This window comes from Notothenia rossii (genome assembly GCF_949606895.1).
Source record: "Notothenia rossii genome assembly, chromosome: 10".
NCBI classification, from domain to species: domain Eukaryota; kingdom Metazoa; phylum Chordata; class Actinopteri; order Perciformes; family Nototheniidae; genus Notothenia; species Notothenia rossii.
Window position 1 is genome coordinate 28148755 of NC_136908.1, and position 8929 is coordinate 28157683.

At 42.0% G+C, this 8929-nt stretch overlaps 1 protein-coding gene across 1 annotated transcript in view; it reads right to left on the bottom strand.

The window, feature by feature from the left end:
• Positions 1-8929, bottom strand: part of carmil1 (capping protein regulator and myosin 1 linker 1) — an 80835-nt gene that overhangs the window by 61544 nt on the left and 10362 nt on the right. The gene's annotated exons all lie outside the window — the stretch shown is intronic.

Here is an 8929-nt window from a genome sequence, read left to right on the forward strand (position 1 = left end):
GAGATCCTCTCAAACACGACTGTGAGTCGCAGGGAAATTCATTCTAGCTTTTGATGATTGATAATTAAGATCAATTTAAGTTATGTTCTTTGCCAGGACGGGGAAATCGTCTTTTCCAAAAATCTCTTAATAAAAGGTTCTTCAGAAAAATGATGCTATCAGAGAAAGACATGAGAATACCTTAAAATGCTCTAGTTTACAAATACTTGTTGGTAAACGTGAGTAATTTGAATATTTGCAAAAGCTTTGTTCATTTTTATTTGCATTATGAAGTGGCACACATTTGGGAAATACTGTACATGCTACCCTGATTTCTTTACATTTTGGCTGTTTTACTTCTGTACAAATCAACATGTAAGCAATGATAGACCTAAAGCTGTTTTCCACAGCATAAAAAACATGAAGTTTCCTTAAACCTGAACTGTAACACTCCATAAGGCCCTGGTTCCATGTTCCCACTGTGTTTTACAAACCATAACATTTAAAGGTCCCATTTCTTGGCCATTTCCACTGATCATAATTCCATTGTTGAGGTCTACTAGAATAGATTTATATTGTGCAATTTTCCAAACTCACATTGGTTTCTCATACAGCATCTCTATAAACTATGTGTATTCACTGAATTTCACTCTCTGCCTTTAACGGCTCGTTGTAGCTCCAATAGCTCCAGCCCCCACCCTCCCTGTGAGCACAGTGTGCTCTAATTGGTCGGGACGTTGTGAATCGCGCTGAGCTCTGTGGAGGTTTGGTTTCCTTGTTTAGCGACAGCGAAACACATCCAAACTCACCCTGAGCACACACAAAGTCACAGCCGAAGTAAAAACAATAAGTGTGGCTTGATATTGAGTAAGAAAAAGGTTGATAAACGCTGTGAGAATGGGTCTGCAGAGAGAGTTTCGCCGCGATCCCAACTGTCTGTTATCAGCCTGCACAGGGAGGAGAAATCAACAGAGCTGCATGCACTGAGTGTATGTGAGGAAGTCCGTGGATTGGTCAATTTGGACCAATCAGCGGGGGCTTAACGTAACGGCTCCGCGGACGTAACGTAACGGCTCCACGGATTGTTCCATTTAGTTCCGGGTAACGCATCACAACATGAGTTACCCGGAAGAATCAATGGACAGTGACGTATCTCCAATGAGGCGTTTTGGAGAGGTATTTTCTGTGTTAGATTTTTACTCGCTACAGGGTGTACTTTAAGGGGTTTTGACTCTGCAGACCGTTTACATGCATAAAAACCTTCATAACACACAAGGGGACGGGTAATAACCGGAAAAGCATGACATGGGACCTTTAAGATGTACGTCACAGAAAAGGAGACACCACATGTTTATGAGCTGTTTGGTAGGCAAGAGCACTGCGTGAAAAGTATCGTCTACAGTCAATAGTACATGTTGCACCATATAACCCCTGGAATTGCAGGATATTCTTCTTTTTTAAGCAAAACATTCAGATAAAACACAATTTGTCTCTGTAGATGGTTTTGAGTCTTCCTGCACTACTGTGGCTGTCTTTACTTTGATCAAAAGGTCTGGTGGATTTACAGTGATGCTGTTTTTTTCCCACTTTGACAGTGGTGGGAAAATCCGGGGACAGATGGGGAAAAGAGGGGGGAGGGTGAAGAAGTACGATTAAGTGACAGACAGAGAGAGCGTGTGGTGCAGTGGACTAGTGCGTAGGTGTTCGGATCAGGGGAGAACAGGTTCAAACCCCACTGCAGTCAGCATGTCGTTGTGTCCCTGAGACACTTCACCCCAAATTGCTACTGTGGGGATTGCCCACAGTATTGAGTATGTAAGTCGCTTTGGATAAAAGCGTCTAAAAAGTAACATGTAGTAGTAGTAGTAGTAGTAGTAGTAGTAGTAGTGTAGCGAATGAGAGGGAGAGGAGGTGAGGGAAGAGAGACAGACAAAAAGGCGCCAAGAAAAAAAAGTTGGAAGAGTAAAATATAGAAACAACAAGTGAGGGTGAGTATAAATGAGTATGAGAGCGTGGGCCCGCCCTTGGTGACATAATGCTGAGCCCAGAAACATGATGAGGTCATGAGGAGGATGAAAACATTAGAGCAGGAAGCAGCGTGCAGGCTGATCAGAAACACATGGACTTCTCCCCGTGTCCAACTCACTCATATGAAAACAAGGAGTTCCCACAGAGAACTAATGACTTTACAGTAATAACCTGCGACACGTCTCATATAATGTCTGGCTGTTCTAACACTCTATTAATGTCCTGCAGTGATCTCTTTTACTAGCTATAAATTTGTGAAATGTTAAACATCCATGGGTCAAAATGTTTTCATGGATGGGATTTCAACTAGAAAACGAATCATTGTGGATTTGAACAACAGCTTTCTCATAAAATAACTTTTGTTGTGAAGACCTCCAGTCCAAAAGTGGAGCTGAGACAATCGCTTCCACCTGTTCAACTGCACATGGGCCAATACAAAATTAACTATAGCTTGACTTTTTAAAGCTACTTGCAGGATTATTGTTTTTTAGAGTTTGTATCTTCATGCTTAGATGTAATTACTGTAATTATTGGATACAAGGTTCAGATAAATTATAGAGTTCATTTAAGAAAAAATGCTAAGCAGATGCTAATTTACGATTCTCAATTGTTAGAATGTGTTGCTTTTATCTCTGGAAGAACTCCAGCTTGTGCCAGCAACATTCTTCACTCAACACAATGTCATAGTAGATCTAACACACACACACATTTCAAAGTTACTTTTTAATGCTTTGTGTTCTTTAGTCTGACTTAAGACACAATATTTATCTTGCCCCAATTGTCTGATATCAGCTCTGATGGTCAGACTAGACAAGCAAAACATGGTTCAGTATTTGAGTTTGTTGATCAAAAGAAGGTTTATCAAGAGCTATATTGATGATACATTTATAGTTTTAGTCATTTTCAAGCAAACAAGTATAATATGTTCTAATCTAATCTTGCTGCTCTTTGATAATTTGTGTTATAGTGAACTGAAACTCTCTGGGTTGTTGACTGTAGGTGAAATTGGGATTAAATAGGAGTTAGCTACTTTCTAATATATTATAAATTACATTTCTGAATTTGAATGATCAACCCTAACTAGTGATTAACTCGCTTTGGTATGACACTTATCTGTGTGTGCCAAAAATCTGATTACCCCCCCCATCCCTTTCCACCATCCTACACCACTTTTCATTTCACTCTCTCCACATAAAGGCCAGCCCTGATCAAATCGTCTTTAGTTTTCACTGCTGCTGATGAGCAGCGTCAGGTCGGTCTGCCCTTTTACAAGCATCAGCAGGAGCTAGCAATAAAAGGCACCATTCATCAGTCCGTCCAGTGACATACAGTGTGAGAATGATAGGCAGACACCGTAACAGAGAGCACGGGGTGTGTGAGTCACTCTCCACCCAGTACTGGGTTTGCTGTTGATTCCTAATGACTGTATGATAAAGAGAACAGACTCTGAACTCAAAAGTCCTGGAATTATTTTTTCATTCAAGAAAGTTTTATAAAAAGGTGTATTACCAGTCGGGGAATGTTACAAAGTACTTTTACTCACGTACTGTACTTCAGTAAAAAATACAGGTACGTGCTTTACTTGAGTATTTTCCCATTAGTCTACTTTATACTTTTACTCCCCTACATTTTGTAGGCAAATGCTGCCTTTTTACTTCACTACATTCATTTAACAGTTGAAGTTCCTAACTTTGCAGATTTTGGATTATTAATATAAAATATAAAATCAATATATAGGTTGAGTTAAGCAGTAGTATATAAAGTCATTTAAGAAAATAAAACACCTTTACCAAGTGCAGCATTGAAGTGGTGAACACATTAAATCATCACTAATTATAATACATTTATTAAAAATATATGGTGCTTGACTGGGTCATTCTGCAAATGTTGTACTTTTACTTGAAGGTCACACATCAGGCTATTTTTAGGCAATAGCATAGGTCTCAGATATATAAAACAATATAAAAAACATTGAAGTGTTTTGGTCAAAAAACCAAACAGATCACCCATTCTAGCCATGGCTCATATGCCTCTATTTCTCTTCCTGTTACAAAAGTGGTGATTCTGGGTATAAGAGGGGGCGGAGCTTATGCCGGCTCATGCGGGACCTTGCAGATACTGCCTAAAATGCTGCGGTGATGAAACGCAAGGATTATTAGATGAAGGATTATTTCTGAAACAGTATGGAGCTCAAAGGCTTTCTCTCTTGAAGGTTTACCACAAGGTGAGTTCCTTTTTATTTCCTGCTTCTTCACACACATGCTCTCCAGTACAGCTTAGTTCTGAGTGTTAGCGATGCTAATGTAAACAAAGACTATTACGTCCAAAACACGTCGGGAATCGTTTCTGATACAGCAATGTTTCTGATGTCATATTGGATGGCAAATCTGGATCAGCTCCGTTTTTGGGTGATTCTCACGAAACCACCTTTGGTCATGTCTGTGAGGAATTGACAGACAAAATTACAAAAATAATCAAAATAATCAATTCTGTATCAAACTGCATTGTGTATTGTATGTGGTACTATTGCTATTTTTGTAGTTGAGGTAGTAATTCATATTTTTTTTCACCATTTTTCCACGTAGAAATTCATTACCGTAATGCGTCCAGAGTTTATTTTTTTACATTTAACCCCAAAATATCACAATAAATCTGCACAATTTAATAAATACAAAAAATTGTTGAAATGGTACATTCTTACTGGTAATATAATTATTTTGGGTGTAAGATTTATGAATTAAAATATTTTTGGATTAATATGTGTGTCCGGAGCATGTGAAGTTCATTACCGATGCACTGTCTATTTGGCCCCATTACAATTCCTGTTTGTTTAAATTACGTTTAAGTTTTTTTTACCCATGATGCATTGCATGGAAGAGAAGATGCAAGATGGCTACAAGGTAAGATGTCCTTTCAAGGTCAAGCTATAGATATGTTAAAGATTCCATTTACTGACAACCCAGTGTACACTATTAACTGTCATTACCGTAATGGGGTATTATATAATGTTTTTTTTTAAAGTTATTGATTCCAAAATCAATAGAAAAGTAGCTTTTATAGAGCCAGAATGATAGTGCAAATATTTCTTCTGTAGCATCATGGCTATGCTAGCTATTATGCTAGCTAGTGTTATGGTCATTCATTACCATAATGCTCTGCATTCATTACCATGTCATATAGGAGGCTGTTACGGTAATGAACAAAATTGTTGCGGTAATGAAAGAAATGTGTGCAGCTATGTATGGTGAGCTTTAACTATCAAGAAATAATTTGTATATATTATTTGAATCTAATTTATTTAATGAATACTGAATCCCTCTTAAATTAAGTTCAGAAAAGGTGGAAAGGAAATGGGCAGCTTCCAAGGTGAGGGTGGTGAAGCACAGAGAGAAAGTCTACAGCAACCCAGAGCTGCTGGAAGAGTACAGAAGGAAGGAAAGAGAGAGGTTAGAACAGGACATCTTCACATTGTGTGTGAGAGAGAGTGAGTGAGAAAGAGGGAGAGACAGAGAAAGAGAGAGACTGAGAAAGAGAGAGACAGAGAGAGAGACTCAGAAAGAGAGAGACTGAGCCAGTGTTTCCGCCAGGGGGCCGTCTTGCCGTCATTGGACGCCCTTTTTCAGCTCGGAATGCCCTCAACTCGAGCCGAGGCCATCCAAAAAAAAAGATTTATAGTTTAAATCAGGGGTTCCCAAAGTGTGAGGCGCGCCACCCCTGGGGGGCACCACAGAGCTTCAAGGGAGGTGCAGCCGCCAGAAAAAAATAAAGAGAAACAGTGAAATCTAATAATAATAATAATGATAATAATAGATTTAATTTGTTAGCGCTTTTACAGGTGCTCAAAGATGCTTTACTGATAATAGTGAAGAGAAAAGAAAAGAGAAGAAAGGAACAACAAATAAATATATAGTTAAAGTTAAAGTCAAATAATACAAAAACAATCACACATGAAAAGCCAGATTGAAGAGGTGAGTTTTTGTGAGTTTTTTTAAGGTGTTGAGGTCGGTGCAGTCTCTGATGGGTTGTGGGAGTGAGTTTCAGAGGGAGGGGGCAACGACGGAGAAGGCTCTGTCCCCCCAGGTCCGGTGATTGGTGCGGGTGGGGATGGATAGGAGGTTGGCTTCTGATGAGCGGAGGCAGCGGGAAGGGATGTGGTGGTGCAGCAGGTCTGTGAGGTAGGGGGGGAAATCTAGCTAGTTAACTTCAGCTAACTTCATGCGAGCGGCAAAATATGGATAGATTTTTAGTGAAGTTACTTAAAGTGAGAGAGGAGACAGCGTCTGTCAGAAAACTGAGGAAGTATGACAATGATTATTTGAAGCTAGGATTTTCATGGACTGGTCCTGATGACACTCCACTGCCACAGTGTGTTATCTGCAACGAGGTGCTAGCTAATGACAGTATGAGACCATGTAAACTCCGGCGTCATATTAAGACGAAATACCCATGTTTGGAAAGCACCGAGTTTTTTGACTGGAAGCTCAAGGAATTGCAGTCACAGAAAAATGTCATTGACACATTTAGCACTGTGAATACAAAGGCAACCGAATTATCATACCGAGTGTCATTACGGATAGCTAAGGCAGGTAAACCTCACAACATTGGTGAAACGTTACTCCTCCCTGCTGCTAAAGACATCTCCGTCTCAACTATTTATCTCCGAGTGCAACGTACGAGGAAGCTGCCATCCTTAACCTGAACATGTTTAAAACATAAAGATAAAGAGGTTTAAAAAAGCTATTGTTTAATTTTTTAAGGAGGTGACGCTCAGCCAGTCAAAAAATAGAAAGGTAGCGAAAACAGAGCATTTTATGACATTTTCTCTGACTGGACCTCTTCGAAATGCAATTGAATACCCCTGCATTATAGCAACAACAACAATAATAATAGCAATAATAATTGGGAGGGGGGGTGCGGCTGTGATTATGTTCTCTGAGGGGAGGCTCACCTTCCCACACTCTGGGAACCCCTGGTTTAAATGACAAAAAGGAAAATGATATCCCTCTGTTGGAGGGGCAAAGGAGGCTGGTGGAATTTTTTTCGCCGCCAGCAAAGCCGGTTCCTGTGACGGAAAAAAGTGTACTGCCAGCGAGCCTTGCCGTTGGCTCTCAGCCCAAGCCTGAGTTGCCGCCATCCTATTCTCCGCCAGCATCCCCCGCCCGTGCAGGTGCCCCGGAGCCGGAGTTGTCGTCACCTAGCCTCCCACCCCATCCAGAGCCTACGCCATCTGACAATGTCACTTCTACACCCGTAAGCCACGAAGAGAAACCGGTCAGCCACAACAAAAGGAAGTTTGTCAGAACCTGGAAAATGAAGTTCCCGTGGGTGTGCTATCACAAACAAAGTCATAAAATGTATTGCACACTATGTGTAAGGGAAAAAAAGCACAACGTGTTCACCGCGGGGACGTCCAACTTCAGGGTGAAGACTATAGAGATGCACATAAAGGGGGTGGATCACAAAGCAGTGCTAGATGCACAGCATTTACGAAGAAACAACGTTCAAGTTGCCGTTAATCGAATGGTCTGTGCCGGATCAAAGGCGGTAATTGGGGCCAAGAGGAACGTATATTACTTGGCAAAATAACTGTTGCTGACACACAAAAACAAAACCTTGAACGAACTGTGCATTCTGCAGGGATGTGAAACCTTGGCAGAACTGCACGTTTCAGAGAACGCCCAGTATACTCACAACGACATAGTGCTGGACATGCAGTGCGCCATAAACAATGTGCTGAAGGTGGATTTAATTGCAAAGTGAAATAACTCAACATTCAAGGGGCTCATGACTGACGAGTCCACGGACATTTCGGTGGAAAAGCTTCTTTGCACATATGTTAACCTAATAAATGACGGTGACTTAGAAACCCACTGCTTGTGCAACACAAAGATTACTGCATGCGACGCAGCTACCGTAACGCAAACCATTAAGGAGCAGTTGCAAAATTACAACATCGACCTGAACGACGTAACTGGCGTCTGTACAGATGGGGCAGCGGTTATGACTGGAAGAGAAAATGGGGTCGTGGCGCGTTTTTAAAAAGGGAAAACCCAGCCATCGGTGGCACACATAAGCTGCACATAAGCTAAACTTGTGTGCCCAGCAGGCTGCTGTGGCAATACCATCCCTCCAGCGCTAGAGGACGGTGGGCAGCATCTATGGATACTTCTCCAACAGCAGCGCTTAAAGAAATGCATGTCATCCTGGACACTGATGACGTGAAGCTCAAGTCAATCCATGCCGTCCGCTGGCTGACCCCCCCCCTCACATCCGCAACCTCGGAGTCATTTTCGACAGTCAGCTCAAATTCAACCACAACATAAATCACATCACCAGGACCGCCTTTTTCCACCTCAAAAACATTGCCCGTCTCCACCCATCACTCTCCTCCTCTGCTGCTGAAACCCTGATTCATGCATTCATCACTTCACGACTCGACTACTGCAATAGCATCCTCTATGGCATACCATCCAACCTCCTCAATAAACTCCAACATATCCAGAACTCTGCTGCCCGCCTCTTCACCCACACCCGCTCCCGAGACCACATCACTCCCATCCTCCAGAACCTCCACTGGCTCCCCGTCCGGCAAAGAATCCACTTCAAAGTCCTCCTCATTACATACAAAGCCCTCAACAACCAGGCCCCCCCCTACCTCATAGACCTGCTGCACCACCACACCCCTTCCCGCTGCCTCCGCTCATCAGAAGCCAACCTCCTATCCATCCCCACCCGCACCAATCACCGGACCTGGGGGGACAAAGCCTTCTCCGTCGCTGCCCCCTCCCTCTGGAACTCACTCCCACAACCCATCAGAGACTGCACCGACCTCACCACCTTCAAAAAACTCACAAAAACTCACCTCTTCAATCTGGCTTTTCATGTGTGATTGTTTTTGTATTATTTGACTTCAACTTTAACT